The 18,429-nt window shown below is 46.5% G+C and overlaps 1 long non-coding RNA gene across 2 annotated transcripts in view; it reads right to left on the reverse strand.

Annotated features, from left to right (window-relative positions):
- Positions 1-7,779: 7,779 nt before the first annotated feature.
- The window catches only part of LOC138544346 (uncharacterized), a 72,797-nt gene continuing 62,147 nt past the window's right edge, over positions 7,780-18,429 (reverse strand). For both annotated transcript variants that reach the window (XR_011290703.1, XR_011290702.1), the window contains one exon: positions 7,780-9,923. This is a non-coding gene — a long non-coding RNA (uncharacterized lncRNA). The remainder of the gene's footprint in view (positions 9,924-18,429) is intronic.

Genomic DNA, 18,429 nt, shown 5'->3' on the forward strand with positions numbered 1-18,429 from the left:
GTATATTGTTTCTGCGCGACCTAGATTCGAGGTCATCACATTTGGCTTTAACCGCCTTCATATCCGAAACCAAAGTGGACACAGTGCCCTGGAGTGTAGATATATTATCTTCATTGGTACCAATCCTGCTTTCGGTCTCCGTGATTCGAACCCCCTGCTGATCTAGTTTGGCTCTGAGTGAGGCTACATTGGCATTAATGTCATCGAGCTTTTCATGGAAAGCTGCAAAGTTTCTAGCCATGGATTCCATTATCGCTGTGAGGTCAGTGGTAGGTGCCTCGGCGCATGGCGGGTCGTCAGCCGGGTCGTCTGGTGCGTGGGCCGAGTCGGGCCTCGGGGCGGCTTTAGCGAATTTGTCCATGGCCCCAGTTTTATTGTTATTCCTCGATCTGTTAGACATCGTAAATACTGTGGCAGGGGGCCCTGAGTGGCCAGAGTAAAGACTCGAGTGAGGAGATGCAGGAGAGGTTCAAGGCAAATGACAGTGGTCCAGCCCGCCGATTCAAACAAATCCTGACAGAGGCGGCAGGAGCTGTAGCATCAGGGAAGTATAGAGTAGCAGCAGGGAGAGAGCGATCCAACCGCCTTAGAGGGTGAGGGTGGTGTCCAGAACAGATCCAGGGTGAGCACCACAGAGAGCACCGCAGGAATGCAGGCCTTAATGCATAAGCGGGTATTGCATGGGGCCGTGAAGGTGATGACCCGCAGGGAAGCCAGGCCGTGCCAAAATGTGGGCCCCAGTGTCAATCCGGGGTGCAGGGACCTCGCCTCGCCGCAGGATATGGGCCCAGAGACCAACCAAGGTGGCGCAGGAGCCGGCCGGGGCCGCGCGGCGCGGGGAGAGAGACCCAGATCGAGGATGGCCTGTAGTGGATACGGGGGCAATGTGGCACCGGCACGCAGCAGCCCCAGCAGCTCCTCACCTGGTATGTAGCCCGCAAGTGTCCTGTCAGGGAGTAGGTGCAGCTCCTCAGGTCCTCGGGCGCCGCCGGCAGCTGCGTAGAGCGAGAGGTCGTAGGCCACAACCAGGCCGCGAATGTCAGATCAGCGGGGCCCCAATTGAGTGCCGCAGCCAAGCCCGGCAGCGGGCGCAGCACCTCCAGGAGGGGCGCACCGCTCAAGTGATGAGCAGCGCGGAGGAGGGGCGGTTCAGGGTCCCCCAGCACCGGGCTCTCCGGCCGGGCCCCGGCCCCAGAACGGGGAAAAAGTCCAGGAGGACCGGCGCGAGGCACGGCCCAAGCAGCGGGCGCCGGTCCAGCGAGGGGCGCGACCCAATCCGCGGCGCCTCCAACGCGGACCGCAGGGCGTCTCAGCAGGCGGGCCAGTGGAGGGATGCGGCAGGGGAGGCCTTAGTGTGGTGGCGGGAGCCGGGAAAGAAAGTCTTCGATGGGGCGCCGAGCACCACGGCGGCCTCGAGGGTCCCGCAAAGTGGATCTCCGGCTCCCAAGGTCCGATCCGAGCCAGGATCGCAGCAACACGTAGCCACAGTTATAGGGATGCCAGTGGGTCGGTCGGGTGGGCGCAGAGCTGCATTCGCCCGCAGATGTCCTCGGATGAAGAGCGGCTGTGCACGGAGCTCAAGAGCTAGGCAGCCATCTTGACGGCTGCTCAACAGCGCCCCCTTGATCTTCTACAATTGACACCAGTGAAAGGTGAACCGATTTTTAAAACCTTAGGCCACAAACTCTACCGGAAAACTGTTGGTAGCATAGGTAATGTTAACCTTTGGCAATTTCCAATATAGAGAAATTAACTGAGAACATGCGGCAATCTGCAGATCTCACTTATGCCAACATCTTAAAAAGTATTAGAGTTGGTGTATTATCGCAAGAAGCACAAGTTGTATTGAAAAACCGGCACATACATGCAGTTTATGGCGACAATGCATGTGCAACTGATGTTATGGAACAAATAGCGCACAAAAATGTCAATTTTATTGCCTTAATGCCAACTCTTGCAAGCTGTTTCAAATTCAATGAAACAATGTTAAATAAAGAAATGCAACCAATACTGGAAATTAGCGCCACAGACAAACTAGATGTACATGGTATGACAGTACCCATGTGTGAGCAAGACCAAAATAGTTTTGAAAATTCAATCTCCAACAAAACTGGGTTGGAAAAAATATTGAAATTATCCTTAAATTGTAGAGTAATGCTTAAACGTAACCTTGACGTAGAGCAAGGCCTAGTTAATGGAGCACTGGGCACAGTTATTGGCTTTCAATCATACCCACTTGATAGCAACATTCAGTTTGTCAATATTCGCTTTGATAAAGTTTCAGAAGTGAAAAGGATAGGGTGCTCAATTGCTCGATTCCTTCTCTTCAAAGACATGTATGTACGTAGAGAGCAATTTTCTAACTCTTGCATATGCAGTTACCATTCATAAATCCCAAGGTCTTACCCTAGACAAAGCATTGATAGATATAGGAAACACAGTCTTTGAGGAAGGCATGAGCTACATAGCATTATCACGCTTACGTACACTTGACGGTCTATTGCTAATGAACTTTGATGCAAGTAAAGTCAAAGCTGATATTCCTTGCATTCTAGAATACAATAGATTGTGTTCACTGTACACCCCTCATCTGAAACAATACCCTGTTCCAGATAAAGTAACACGTGGTAAAAGAAAACTAAATGAAGCAGAAATGCAACAGAATCCAACAGCAAATTCCGTAAAGAAAAGAAAAGAAGCTAAAGTTTCATCAATTACCGCAAACATAGAAGAACCTATTAGGGAATGTAAACCAGGGCAAAGCAGCAACAGAAATTCTGAAAAATGCACTCAGATACAGAACTTGCTGGACCATTCAAATTTGCAAATGAAAGTGGGGTAAGTTGCTATGCAAATGTAACAATGAATATTCTATTTCAATTGCCACCAATTGTTAACAATATTTACCTGCACAGTACAGACCAATTGTGTTGCAAATGTTAGTGCTGCATAGAAATGCAACAAGCAATCCTGACAACACAAAGTGTTCGTGGAGTAAGGCAACAATTGGGTGACTGTGCTGGAATGGTGAGATTCACTATGAACTCACAAGAAGATCCACAAGAATTTCTAATGTACATACTATTAGTATTGGAAAACAAAAGCATACCTGTAAATTAAATCTTCCAGATTTCGTACATGTGGAAACATACATGCACTCTCTGTAGCAAAGTGATACAGGAAGAAATCCCAAATGAGCGATTTGTGTATGTTTCCATACCAAATTGTGAGAGCATTCCATTTCAGCAACTTGTACAAAAAGCAAACCATGGCACACTATGTACTATTTGCAATTCTAACAATCGCTCCACCTTACTGATACAATCACATAGTGCCTACATAATACTTATGCTTCTACGTTATAATGCAGATGGCACCAAAAACAACTGCAAACTGACTGGATTCACTCACGGTCAAGTGTCACTTGGAAAGAAAACCTTTACAACAGTAGGTATAATCTACCATGCAGGAGCTACAACCAATGCAGGTCACTACACTGCATACATTAAAAAGAATTGTGGATGGTTCGAATGTAATGATAGCACCATTACTCTAAAGCAGAGATTGCCAGCTAATCTTACAAATGCGTATTTAATGTTCTTGAGCCAAAATGTACGAAATAATGTGTACTTCAAGATTTTTAAGAAAATGTATGTGAAAAACGACAAACAGTTAGAATACGCCAACAGGTATCTAACTACCCAAGAGAATGTAAGAATGAAACAAAAAAATGAATATCACAGATCTTTGGAAACAAATGCACAAGTAGAATACGCCTACAGGTATCTAACTGTTGGTAAAAATTGGCAGGAAGGCAACAAACATAACATTAATCAGAAAGATGAAGGAAACACTCAAAGGAAACAAGGAAGTAGTTAGTACCATAGTAAATGAAGGTTTTTTTTAATCCGACAAGGATTTTTTTTCCCCATACCCAAGGATTAGAAAAGCAAACACAGAAACTGAGCGCAATGCACAGTACACTGGTTTGTAAACTAAATATGAGGGTCAAACAAAAAAGGTAAACTGTCTATTAAGCAATGTAGTAAATTTTCAAAAATTGCAAAGACTAACATACCCGTTTCTTTTATCACAGAAATAGAAAAAGGGATACTTCTGCCAAGTACGATAAGCAATAAAAAATGTATATGGATTCTGAACAAAGTAAGGAGTAAGTATATTGGCAGTCATTTTCTACACATGCAAATCTACACGTCTAATCTATGGTACTAATATGCTGCAGTGCCTGTAGGCTGGCCCTTGCATCTTCGGTGTGTAACCTACCACCTACGCCTTACGACCAAGGTACAAGGAGTATAGTTCCTAGCCACAACCATCGCTGCATATCAAAACCATGGTCCTTGTAAATTAGCTACTTATAAATTTACTTTTCGGACCATCATCTGCAGCCATGCAGGCAAGGCACTAGGGCGTCCACACAACTAGCGCATTACACCCCACCCATATTCACTTGTAACTGCACTGCTCATGACTTCAGTCTTGGGTGCATGACCTTTGGGCATGCAGTCAAGAGTCTGGGTCCTGGCCAGAAACACCACAGCATATCGGAACCATTGAGCCTTTTCATTTTACTATGTACAAACTAGGTTTTGGGAGCATGGCCTTTGGCCATCCTCCCAAAATGCTACGCCCTCCCCACAATCATCTTAATGATGTTGCATAGTACAAGTGTACCAATAGCTGTGATATGGTACAGTAGTTTGTAGCCACAGGCTACAGAGGTGAGTTTGAGGCCATAGCATTATGAATGTATGGGTATACAGTATTTAAAATGCATAGTTACTTACAACTGCAGTGCTTATTACTTTGTTCAAATACTCTGGATCCTGGCCACTACTACCACACCATGTGACATCCATTGTGGCATATAAATACACTACAAACAAATGTACTTTTGGGGGCATGGCCTTCGGCCATGCCCCCATGATTGCAGCCCCCCCCACAGCCACCAGAGTGATGCACTACCACACCATATCGTACCCATTGTGCCTTGTAAGTACACTACATATAACTGTGCTGTTTGGTGCATGGCCTGTGGCTATGCACTTAGGACTGCAGACTCTCCCCACAGCCACCTGACTGATGTTCAATACTAGGGGTGTCTCTGAAATGCTGCACTGTTTGTGCGTAGGGCCTACAATTTTAGGTGTATGGGCATACATTTCAATATATGGTTGTGAAGTCTCTTATAACTCCAGTCCTTACACGTTTCCTGTTGGGTGCATGCTTGGGTGTATGGCATACAGCATGCAACCAAAAGTACACATCTTGTCCACAACCACCGCACTACATGAAAACCATGTGCGCTTGTGAGTGAAGAGGTTATAGCTTTGTTGTTGGGGGCATGGCCTTCAGCCTTGCACCCAAGAGTACACACACTCCCCACAACCAGACAACCAATACGCATTAGTAAGTGGGTATCCATGGGTGTGACATGCTGAAGTGTTGATGGACAGGGCCTAGAGTTTTGGAAGTAAGGCCTTCGGCCGACGGCCATGCATCCAAGACTCTAGGCCCTGGCCACAACCACCTTAGCATGTGCCACCCATGCACCCAAGACTGCAGAGTCTCCCCACAACCACCTCAGTGATGTGTGGTAGTGGGGGGTGTTCTATAGGTGTGGTATCCTTCAGTGCTTCTGGCCAGAGGCTTCACTCCTAGTTGTATGTCCATAGACCTTACATGGGATGGGTGTGCAGTGGCTTCCACGTCTAATACTTATAACTTAGTTTTCCCAAGACTGCACGCACTCCCCACATCTTGCCAATCAAAACGCAATACTACGGGTGTATCCATGGGTGTGACATGCTGCGGTGGTTGTGGCCAGGGCCTACAGTCTTGGAAGTAAGGCCTTTGGCCGACGGCCATGCATCCAAGACTCTAGGCCCTGGCCACAACCACTGTAGCATGTGACACCCATGGCGGCGTACTAATGAATATAATAATAGCCATAGGAAATAGTAATGTAATCACGGCATGTTGTCAATTTTAATGTTCGCTGCCACAACGCGTGTCCTTACAACAGTTACAAGTTCCCTGTGCACTGGACGGACTTAAATACTGCCCTTATTGGACCCCTCATTTTCTGTGCGTACAAGGTGGCCATAGGAAATACATCATGAAGAGATTATAACTGTTATTGAGAGCATGACCTTCGGCCATCCACCCAAGAGTGCAGGGTCTCTCCACAAGCACCTCAGTGATGTGTGGTAGTGGTTTTTTTTTCTATAGGTGTGGTATCCTTCAGTGCTTCTAGCCAGAGGCTTCACTCCTAGCTGTATGTCCATAGATCTTACATGGGATGGGTGTGCAGTGGCTTCCACGTCTAGTACTTATAACTTTGTTCTTGGGTGCCTGGCCTTAGGCCAGGCACCCAAGACTGCATGCACTCCCCACAACTTGCCAATCAAAACGAAATACTACTGGTGTATCAATGGGTGCGACATGCTGCGGTGGTTGTGGCCAGGGCCTAGAGTCTTGGATGCATGGCCTTCGGCCGACGGCCATGCATCCAAGACTCTAGGCCCTGGCCACAACCACTGTAGCATGTGACACCCATGGCAGCGTATTACTGAATATAATAATAGCCATCAGGAAAAGTAATGCAATCACGGCACGTTGTCAATTTCAATGTTGGCTACCACTACGCGTGTGCTTTCAACAGTTAGAAGTTTCCTGTCCACGGCATGGACTGAAGTGCTATCGTTATTACACCCCTCATTTTCTGTGCGTACAAGCGGTCCATGCAAAGTACATCATGAAGACCGACCCCCAGAACAAATGCATTGCTCACCCATGTCTTACTGCCTGAACCTTTCCCAACGGTCTGTGACACAGCAAGAGTTTTATAAATAGAGCATATGTACGCTGGTATTTGCTCCGTTTTCGGCGGATCCAAGATGTCGGGCGCATCCAAACAATCTGATGCAGAACACGTCTCGCAGCAGCCAATGGGCAGAGACGTCGCAAGCCCCTTAGCCAATCGGTATCTTGTCCATGGACCGAACAGGGAAGTGTGACCGCTAAGCGGGCATAGATATCACTAATTTTTTCAGACCTACTTTTTGATAATTTTAAAGAAAAGTACTGCGTGGAAGGTCACCAAATTTACAAAAGCACGCTTTATGGACCAAGCCTCTGTACCTGGCGCAGATTTAATGAAAATCCGTCCAGCGGTTTGAACTGTAGCTGTGCGCACATTTTTTCCCCATTTCAGTCTATGGGAAAAAAGACGTTTTGGGACCCCCCCTATAACATTTGCCCCCCTGGACCAAACATCTCCAAACTTTGCAAAGAAATTTCAGAGTGGCCCATATACTTTTTTTGCAAAGTTTAGTGAGGATTCGTCCAGCGGGAGCAAAGTTATAAGCCGCCCAAAAAGTACTCTTCCTCTGGAAACAGCAACTTAACCATAACTACACGGCCACTACCGTGGCCGTGTTATATATATATATATATATACACACACACACTATATTCCTCTACCAGCACTTTCTTATATAGGTGTTTTCATAAACATTCAAACTGCCTGGAATACTCTGCTGCCAGGGCTTTCTTAAAAACACTTGCAACTGTCTGCTATTTTCTCCTTCGAGGGCTTCTTTTAACTGCCTGCTATTCTCTCCTGCCAGAACTTCCTTATGTGGGCTCTGTGCATACTTCCAATATCGATAGTCTCTTACATTCGCTTTTACTGGTATTGTTTCTGTCTGGTATATTATTCTGACTTCTTTCACATGTGCATTGCATATACTCACACAGTTCTAAGTCTTTTAATCGGGTTACTTTTCACCTTTAATAGTAATGTTCACTTGCACGTTTCTTTCAAGGGGTGTTTTATTCAAAAATGGTGTTTGGCATGTCTGCCAATACACATCGGGGTCCCCGATTCCTTTTGTGGACTCATCGGTTCTTCCTGGCGAAAAAAAAGGACCCTGTGGCGTCGGTTCCCGATCACGGAAGTGAAAGGGAACTGGCGCTGCACGGACACAGCGTGAAGAGAAGGTAAGTAGGGTATTTTTATGTTGGGGGGGTGTTGGTGAGGGGGTGTCGTGGGTGTATTTTGGGTGTGGGTGGGGGTGTGGGCATGTAGGGGTTTTGAACATGTGTTTGCATGAGAAATGTACAAACCTTTTGTGGTTCGTACATTTCTCATGCAAACTTTCCGGCCACAGCAAAATCAGCCACGGTCGGATCACGTAGATCCAGTCTTTCTCGCAGCAAGCTTCCCTTCTCCTTTTTGATGAGCCATTTGGCACCGCAAAGTGCCTCCTAGCCCCTCGGTCTCTCAGCTGATTCCAAGAGATGCAGTCTTCTCCCGCCAGCAGCTCTACTTCTTCAGCTGTCTCTGTTGCTTAAATTTCCCTGCTGTAGGTAAGCACTCGTAACAACTAGCGGCTTTTGCTCTTGGGCTTGGGTGATCTGTATTACCCAATCCCTCTTTCTCGTACCAATATTCTCATGCTTATGGGAATGGAAGTCCATTCTTGACAACTTAGTTTGGGCAAACATTCTTAGGGGGTTTTAAGGGCAAGTTGGCTCTGAATAACTTGTAGGTAAAATCTGTGAGGATGTTTTCATGATTTGTAGACGAAAAGTTAGATTTTGATAGTTCAGATGCAGATCTTGTTAAAAGGCCTTCAGTACCCTTCGTAGGTGGATGAGAGGAGGTGTAATAATATGCCATCAAGGCATCAGGTATATATGGGATATCCTCAAGGGAGGAAGGGGAATATCATGCCTCATCTGATGGGGCCCCGCTGTTTTCCCGGCAGTTCGCCCAGGATCAGGTAGCGGCTGCATTCCCCTGGCTACATGGGGTGAGATTACCACTGGGAATGAAGTGATCACACTCTTGGATTCATCACAGCGAACAGAGTGCATGGAGGACATGGATGAGCGTAAGGACCGGCAAGAACTGCTTGAGAAATTTTTGAATTATACCTGCATTCGGCACACCCCTTGCACATGAACCGCTTGAGAAGTTGTTTGAATTATACTCGCATTCAGCACACCCCTTGCACATTTGTGAATATCATACACCACCAGAGTAGGCACTTGTGTGAAAAAAGGAATGTCCACTCATTGCTCCAAGTGAAATTATTTGCCCTCCCCAAACACCCGCCCTCCCCCCAACCCCTCAAATACCTATCCTCCCACTGCCATCCCCAAACACCCAGTGATGCACCCTTCCAGGTGTCTATTGTCACATGTGGTGCCTCTTCACCATGGGCTCTATGCTTGCTCCTTAGATGACTGGAGTCGCTGGGTGCGGCGCTGTGGGGTTCCAGGCTAGGAGCTCTCTGGGGTGACGGAGGATGTTGGGTCAGATCCCTGGCCTTGTATGTGCTGCAGGGTCAAGTGGCTGCTGTACTTGATGTCCTCAGCTGTTGCAGATGTCACCTTATTGCCCTCACAAACCCTTTGGGCAAGGGAGACGAGGGCGACAGTGGCAGGTCCCTGTTCTCTGCCTCGATGCCTACATGCCCTCCCTCGTCAGTGGTGGTGTCCCTACCACCATGAACTGGTGGCTGAAGTGCTGGTGGTGGTTTTGAGGACACAGGCAACAGCACCATGGGGTGCCCTGCCTGTGGCCTGGTCAGGCCTGCCATAGGTGGCTCTTGGGGGATGGTGTGTCACCCTGCTGGCTGGTGGAAGGGCCACCGTCCGCAGTGTGGTGATTGCAGCAGATGCAGGCATCCCAGACGTGCCACTGTCAGAGGTGGTTGGCGGCGCAGCTGGTGGTATGGCAGCTGCTGCAGCTGATGGTGGGGCGGCTGATGCAGGCGTTGTTTTGCCGGTGACCCTGCCCTGCTGTCTGAGTCTGCTGGCGGGGGGTATGGTCTCCACAGGCCTGGCTGATGTTGACGGTCCAGCTCCGTCGCTGTCTGTGGACTGTGTGCCTGTTGAAAAGAGATGGGCATGCTGTTAGTCATCTGAGAGAAATGTCTGTGAGCTTGCATTACACTCATGCAACATTCTGTGTGAAGTAACAGCTTTGGCTTTAGGTGAGGACTGGTCAGTTTGGCGACACCTGTTCAATCGTGGCTACTTAGATTAGATGTTCAATTTGTGTCGATTTGTTCCAAAAAGCAGTATCTCTTCTTATTGTCGCGTAATGGTGAGTGCGGTGGCCCAAAAAGCCATAAAACCACCAAAAGTGTAAAACAAAAAACCACTCATGTATATCTGCACCAGTTAAGTATTATTCATCAAGATTGAATGAAAAATTGTGAAAAAGGAGTCATTCAGTGCCCTTTACGATGACACGTGTTTCGTCGTTCCCTGCCTTTTTCAAAATCAGGGCATAACAGAAAAACATTTGTCTTCCATATGCTAATGCAGTCGAGTCTGAATTTTATCAGGTTAAATCACGTGGCTCCATGCATCCAGGTATTCTGAGTTGGCTGTAATAAAGACGACCTTATTAAAGCCAACATGGAAGACCTGATACGACACAGTTGCAACAAGCTCTGTTCTGCACCAAGGGTAGGCTTAGGAAGCCCGGCAGGAAGATACACTACTGATGCAGTGCGAAGTGTCTCCACAGAACCTGGGGCGCGAAGGCATGGTGCCGGCGCTCAGCAAGCTTGGTAGCCTTCAAACAGATAGCGAACCATGACAACATGGAGGAGTGGATGAGGAGGGGTAGTTCCACCCCGCGACTCCATAAAAGGGAGTACTCACCATAGCAGACTGCCGCACAGAGGGACAGTCGCCCACAGCACGCCACACATGACCAACACACAAGAGGGATATGGTGGAACAACGCCAGGTCTGCATAGCCTCAGCCTAATTAACGTACAGGCACAGTGCTTCGCGATATCACTAGTGCGGCACCCATGGCAGCAAAATCACACAAGAACAAATGCAAACACCTCACGCCACATATGTTTGTGACGCCATCAAACGGAACCAACGCTCACCCAGAAGCATCACAACAAGAAGAGCCTGAGCACTCGAACAAGAGGCACCAGATCCTGGCAGCCATTGCAGCTCTAAAAGTGGCCCTGGAAAACAAAATAGACACTGTTGGCTTAGACCTGAATCTTTTGAGGCAAGATGTGCAAGCACTGATGGAGCGGATGGAGACCCTTGAGAAACAGGTCACGGACAATGTAGCAGGACTACAAGCTACTACTACAACAGATGTGCAGATACTTCAACAACAAATGCATAACCTGGAAGGGCCAGTTGAGGACGCGGAAGAACGCGCGAGACGCAACATCAGAATTATTGGAAGGGGAAGAACAGGCGAACCCCACTAACTTCATAGAAAATATGCTGTTACAAGAAATAGGCCCAGGCACCTTCACACAGGGCCTTACAGTTGAGCGGGCACATCAGTTTCTGGGGAGAAAGCCACCGGCAGGGGCCACGTCGAGGCCCATTATAGGCAGGATCTTAAACTATGAAGACAGGGAGAATATCCTGGAATACTTCAGGAAAGGAGGCACAATCTGTAGGGCATCAGCAAGCATTACAGCATACCTGGACTACACTCTACTGGTACAAAAGCAGAGAATGCATTTTGCTGCAGTCAAGAGAAGGCTGCAAGCAGCAAATCTCAAATATATGCTGTTACACCCAGCGAAGTTGAAGATCATAAAGAATGACAGAGCTATCTTTTTTGACACTCCGGAAGAAGTTAACAAATGGATGGATGCAGAGAACCTGCACACAAGTGTGGGAAACAAACCGGCAGACACTGCACACGCCTGAACCGAACAGTAATGTCACAAGTGCAGTTGCGGGGACTCCCCGATATTAGCCCAACATGCACCATCAGGAGAAAGCAACGTGACTTCTAGAGTCCAAGGAGCACGTTGCGCGGAAACACCCTTTTTCCCAAGACAAGTTTTTGTGTTTGGATACTAGCAGTTATGTATCCACCCGCTGCACTCCGGTCACCAAGGGAAGGACATAGGGGGGTGTAGAGAGAAGTGGGAGTGCCTGAGCACAAGGTATTGAGCTGGGCAATTGTTGTGGAGGGCAGGGGAGTTAAGGTGCACAGTTGGGGCTCAGCCTATGCGTACGTACAGCACTTGCACGAAAGCAGCAACAGACTACCAAGACACAAAGCGGATGACAAACATAATGGGGGAACTTAGGATAGCTTCATGGAACATTCGTGGACTAACAGCTATATTAAGCGAAACAGAATAATGACGTACTTGTGGCGCCAGAAGATAGATATAGCGCTGTTAAAAGAAAAACGTTACAGACACGTTGACCTCCTTGGACAGAAAATGGCCAGGCAACACCGTAGGCTCGTCGTACTTGGTGTATGCCCGAGGGGTGTCGGTATGGGTGGCACCACTGGTACAGCTAAAGATACTCAAAATGGACAGGAACAAGGAAGGAAGAATGCTATCAGTGCAAGGCTTACTGGAGGTAAGAGATGGATGTATCATAAACACATACGCCCCAAATCATGACACTGCTGCATATGTTCGATCCTTATACAAGCACATAGGCACACTAATTTGAGAAAGAGGTTTTCATTGTACAGTGAACCCCAAGCTAGATAGATTGGATGATAAACTTATACACCCAGCCCATGCGGCTAAAGCCCTGAACACCTTGCTACAAGCATACAGCTTATGCAATGTCTGGAGGACCTTGCACCTCCAAACACGAGGTTACTCACATTACTCTGATCCGCACAATCTGTCCACTAGAATAGACTACATCTCTGTGGGGGAAGAGTCACTAGGAGAGTTTATAAAAGCAGAACACAATGCGCGAGTGGTGTCAGACCACACACCACTAGTAGCCACTTGGCAGGTCCTCCCTCCCAAAGCAAACATACAGACTTGGAAGCTTCAGAGTGAAGTGCTGAGAGAGGGAATATCCTATTCCATATGCGCCTCCGGGGGATATAAAAGATTATTTCAAACATAATGCAGGCAGCACAGCATCTGTAGGGAGAGTGTGGGAAGCCTTTAAAGTGGCGATTAGAGGGCTGGTTCTTTCAGAGGTGGGGGGATGCGGGCTGTGATAGAGCGAGACCTGTCTAGAGCTGAAGCAGCACTAGAGAGTGTAGAAGCAGTGGCAAGTATGACAACAGACTGCACCCGAGAGGCAATGCGTCTGAGACAAGAATGCTTGACGTACTGGGACATATAAGGTGCATTAAATCATGCAAAATACATAGAAAAACAACAGTTAGAGGGGTCAGGCCAGGGCGATTGCTGGCCTGGCTATACAAAAACGAATCTCAGTATGAAGCAATAAGGTCAATCAGGGGTGCAGATGGGAGAGAGTGCATGACACAGGAAGGCATCAATAGTTGCTTCCTGGACTTTTACAAAAATTTGAACACAGACATCAGAGGCACAGGTTTCGAGATCCAAGAGGCTTTAGCACAGATTACCTGCCTAAATTGTCCCCGCAAGAGGCCGAAGGGCTATAGGCTCCCATCACCCTGGAAGAACTTGTAGCCACTATCAAAGAGCCCCCAACTGGCAAGTCACCTGGAACGGATGGGCTACCTAGCGAGTTCTACAAAGAATACATAGTGGACATTACCCCCGACTCCCTTGCTAGCGATGCTTCAGGAAGCATTCAACATGGACATACTTCCAACATTGCTGAGGGAATCCCTGAGAATACCACTGCTAAAACCAAATAAACCTGCTACAGACTGTGGGTCATATAGACCATTATCATTACTCAACCAGGACGGGAAGATACTCTCCACCCTACTGGCCAACAGGCTTAAAAATGTGATAGGTAAATTGATACGCCCAGACCAAGCAGGATATGTCCCCAATAGGAATATTTCATGGAACCTGTGTAGGCTACATCATGTTATCGACCACACTGGGGGCAGTAGTCGCCCATATGCAGTAGCGTTGCTAGACGCAGTCAAAGCGTTGAACTCCATACGTTGACCATGGCTGTTCGCTACATAGGGCAAATTTAGTATGATGCCCTACTCCCCCCGAATCCCACTAGTGTCACTAAGTATGGAAGATAGTCAGGCTAGGCTAATGGTGAAAAAGTATTGGGAGCCCTAGGGGGTTGCGCCAATCGGAGATCTCTTACTGCATGCCTCTTTTCGCACACATCTGAAACATCTGCATGCCTCTTTTCTCACACAACTGAAGCACAAAAGGCCAGAAAGGCAAGGGGAACTTAAACGAATTGAGGTGATGGAAATGCTGTATGACATTGCTGAACGGGGGCATGCAGTATCTTGGATATATGAACTAATTATGGAACAAAAGGGCGACAAGCTGATATCGACCCACCAACCGTGGGAGGTGGAGCTGCACAAGCCGATGTCAGACTCTGAATGGGACAGGGCACTAACATATCACAAAACAGTATCCAGGAAAGCTAGATTCCAGCTAATACAGCTATACATCACCCACAGAGCATATCTAACCCCCTGTAGAATGTCTAAGTTTCATAATGCAAAGGAACAATGTTGCCCAAGATGTGGACTAGCCAAGGAAGACATGGTGCACATGTTTTGGGCATGCAGCGTAATTCAATGATACTGCGGGGATATAGCAAGATGGCTAGCAAGAGCGGATATGACATTGAATATAGAGTCCCCGACAGCTTGCTTATTCGGGCTATTCCCATGACCAAGACGCGCAAAACATGTCAATAAGTTAAAGGATCTGGCGTACATACTAGCAGAACGCAGAATAGCAATGCAATGGAAATCACGCACTGGCCCGGTGGTGCAGGAGGGGTGGGGAGATCTCCAGAAATGGATGCATGCAGAAACCTCCGCACGGCAGGAAGCGGCTCACAAGGATCACAGTGAAAACAATGTAGATTTGGATTCCTGGAGGATGCTGCTTCAAGAACTGTTTGCCAGAGAGTACACAAAGACCCATGAGGATCAACTTAATTCACAAACCCATATGGGAGAGTAAAGTAGACATAGACATGATGTGTAGCTACTGTTGTCTGTAGTTAATAAAGGACTGGACATAGGCTAGAGGGGCGAGGGGAGGGAAGCGGGAACACAGACTGAATATTGTGATGTTACAAAGGTAAATACATAAGTATGTCTGTAAATTGTGCACAAGTTAATAAAATATAATAAAAACATTTTAAACAATAAAAGTATTGTGTCAAGTATGGTGGCAGTCAGCAAAATATGTTGGAGTATTGGGCGCTTTTCCTCTGGAGACTTAATGAACTGAGGTCACTCCCATTAAACACCTGCCTGTTTACTATAAAAAAACAGCTTTCTGCGCAAGGTGTGATAGCAAGTGTGGTGGCAGTCTGCAGTATTTGGACAACATATCAACAGTCACATCAATTGATGATCTGAGCCTCATTTATACCGTCAAATTTCGATCGTGCTAGATTGGATCTGAGACTGTTGCTATTTGCCAATTTACAGCCTGGTTAATTACAATTTATACTCTTTAAAGTATATATCCATGCTATGTAATTTATATTGGCACCCGGGCGGGGGGAGCCAGCCAATCAGGTGGCTAGGAATTCAGGCTTGAACTGCCAGTGTAAGCTGGCGTTCCAAGCCGCCTGACGGCCGGGTTCCCCACTGCCATCAACCCCCATCCCCCTTTTTTTATTTTTAATACCCCACCCCTCTGCCAATGTATATTATTTATGCCACGGCGGCACTCGCCGCCGCAGCCGCACCTTCCTCTCTGCTCAGAACGGCCGCCATGTTGTAGGGAGGAAAATCCTTTTGACACTTTGGTAACCCGGGGTGCTAATGGCCTTAACACCCGATCTGCCCTGCCAAGTCAGGGGTTACTGGCCTGGGGTCCTTTTTAAACGCTCGCTCCGCTCAGGCCTTTAACTCTGGCCCCGGGTCAATTACACCTGATCCGGTAGAAGCTTGTTGGGCTTGTATACTAAAACTGTCCACTATACTTTAAAACATTATGTCCAATGGTTGTTCTAATGTCCTGGCTCTGTCTATAATCAAAAAGTCTGACCTTTCTTTTGATGTTAACCCAGCAGTGGTAGTGAAGCTACTCGGTTTTCCTCTGTACTTAATTGGTTAAGCTGGAGATTGTCACCTAGATTTTGGATCAGTATATTTTTGAAGAACAAGGATGTCATTTTCAATCAGAAATGATTTACAATAACACATTTACAGATGGTGGAGGCATTCCCACCAAGGGAGCCTGTACAATAACACAAAGTTGAGAACAAGTGGTCAGCCAGTTTATGATGGTGTAAAAAAAATAGTGGGACAAAGAAATTGAAGAAGACGGTGATGTAGAACTTATTATTATTATTATAATTGGTTTTTCATAACTGCCATTTCTACCAAAGAGATTTCTAAGCATGGACCCGGGATTCAAACCTGTGCTGTTCTGCATTTTATTGATTCCAAGACAAGCATTGCCACTGAGGTATTCTACCCGTGCCAGGTAGCACAGAAAAGTACTGTATTGAGATACAAAATGACATCATTAAATCTCACTAGCAAGTGTGGTAGGGTGGACTGGAGAGTACGCTGTGGAGGCTCCTTTTTATTAATAAGTAGTTATTGATTTTCAGATAATATCTAAGCAGGAATAGAATCCAACAAACGATACATTGACATTTAATTCAGTATAGTACTAGGCACATTAGAACTTTAGGCAATTGCAACCATCAAGCAATTCACATAAATTGGAAAATGTTTTCCCAAATTTGGGTTGCTTTCTCTTCCTCCATTGTTCCTTTCAGCAAGTGGCACTCATGAGCTGTCACTTCTTTCATGAGGGATATCCATTCACAGTATCGATTAGACATGTGACCCTTCAAATGTCTGAGGATTATTCTTCTGGCTTTTGCCATGGCTAGCAATGCCCATTTGAATTGTTGGTTTGTTAAGCCCTATTGCCAGTCCATGAGGCCTCAAGCCACAATGGGCGTTTTCCACAGGTCTCTCTATCCAAAGTTTTTTCATGATTGGCCATGACCATGATCGGGTATCGCCACATCCTCACCAGAAAAGGTATAGCACTGTTGGATTTACTTTCTTATTGCGAGTGGGATACCAGTATCCTCTATGGAGATTTTGTATGATATAATTCGGATGTTAGCGTCTCTTGAAACTTTGAACCATTGGTCCAATGGCCCAGGACATTCATGGGGAGGTTTGGGCCAATGCCATTTTCCTATGCCGCTGTCATTGAGCTAAATTGATCTTCTCTGCATTTAGCAATAAGTACACTGATGACGTGCCCTTCTTAGCAGCAGCATATTTATGCAAGTATTCCATGTACTTGATGTTTTGGCCCTTCCGAGAGCTCTTAAGTGTGGGCCCAGGCTATGCCAGAGTCAGAGCAATCTTGGCGAGTTAGTTCAAGGTTGTTATTGAAGCACTGGTGCACACATCTTATTCCTTTTCTGTACCAATATGACCAGAACACAATTTTCTTATCTGTACTAATATTCTCATAAAGTCATAGCGAGGCGTTGGTCAAAGAGACCCACATTATTTTTTTCACTTGTATGTATAATTATCCATATTCATTTTGAGTGGGACAGGACTCTATTATGTACGATATATTTGCGATATTGGTGCAGGAAGTCAGTAGTATTCAATGGGTTCAGCATAAAGTCTTCATTTCTGGCAGAGAAGGGCCTTTCTGAACCTATTATGTTGGCTCTTTTAAGGTGCACCAATTTCAAGGTCAATAATACAATTCAACACCTGGGAAGATCATGCCTCCATAAGTCTGTCGCAGGCACAGTGTGCTCAATTTAATTTCAGCTTTGCCTCCTAACCAGATTCAGATGTTAAGGGATTGTATTCAGTCATCTGAAATATTTAGTGGGAAGGGAGACAGGGAGTGTGGAGAAGAGATATAAAATTTGAAGTAAGGTAACCATTTCTAAAAGCAAGTTCCTCCTCCCCAATGATAGAAGATTACGTCAAGTTTGGAAATAATTTTTCTATTTCATCCCACAGGCCTCCACAATTGGATTTAATCATGGGTTTCCAATAAGTTATGAAGAGACAAGGTGAACCGTACTGGGGGAATTGCCTGCGGGTTTGTTTAGGTAGTGTCTGACCCTGGTTGGAGAAGATCAGTCTTCCCCCAATTTATTTTGTAACCTGATATATTGCCAAATTTGGTGGTGATTTGTAGTATGCGTGAGAGTTCTGACTTTTACAGGGTGATATGTCATCTCAGTATAGCAAAGGTTTGCCATCTATGTCCCCTGATTTGATCCCTTTAATTTCTGTGTAATTTCTGATACATTGGGCTTGAGGCTTGAGAGTTATAGCGGAGAGCAAGCGGGACAGCGTTCAGCCCTGCCACGTTCCTCGCCGAGGTTCAAATGAAGGGCACATTGCTGACCTCATGCCGATAGTGGCTTTTCGTGCAGTATATAATGTATCTATCCATTGAACAAACACTTCCGTAAAACGGAACTCTCACAAGGCTCCAGTCAGAAAGGGCCATT

Source organism: Ambystoma mexicanum, chromosome 1q, assembly GCF_040938575.1.
Source record: "Ambystoma mexicanum isolate Mex_15411 chromosome 1q, UKY_AmexF1_1, whole genome shotgun sequence".
NCBI classification, from domain to species: domain Eukaryota; kingdom Metazoa; phylum Chordata; class Amphibia; order Caudata; family Ambystomatidae; genus Ambystoma; species Ambystoma mexicanum.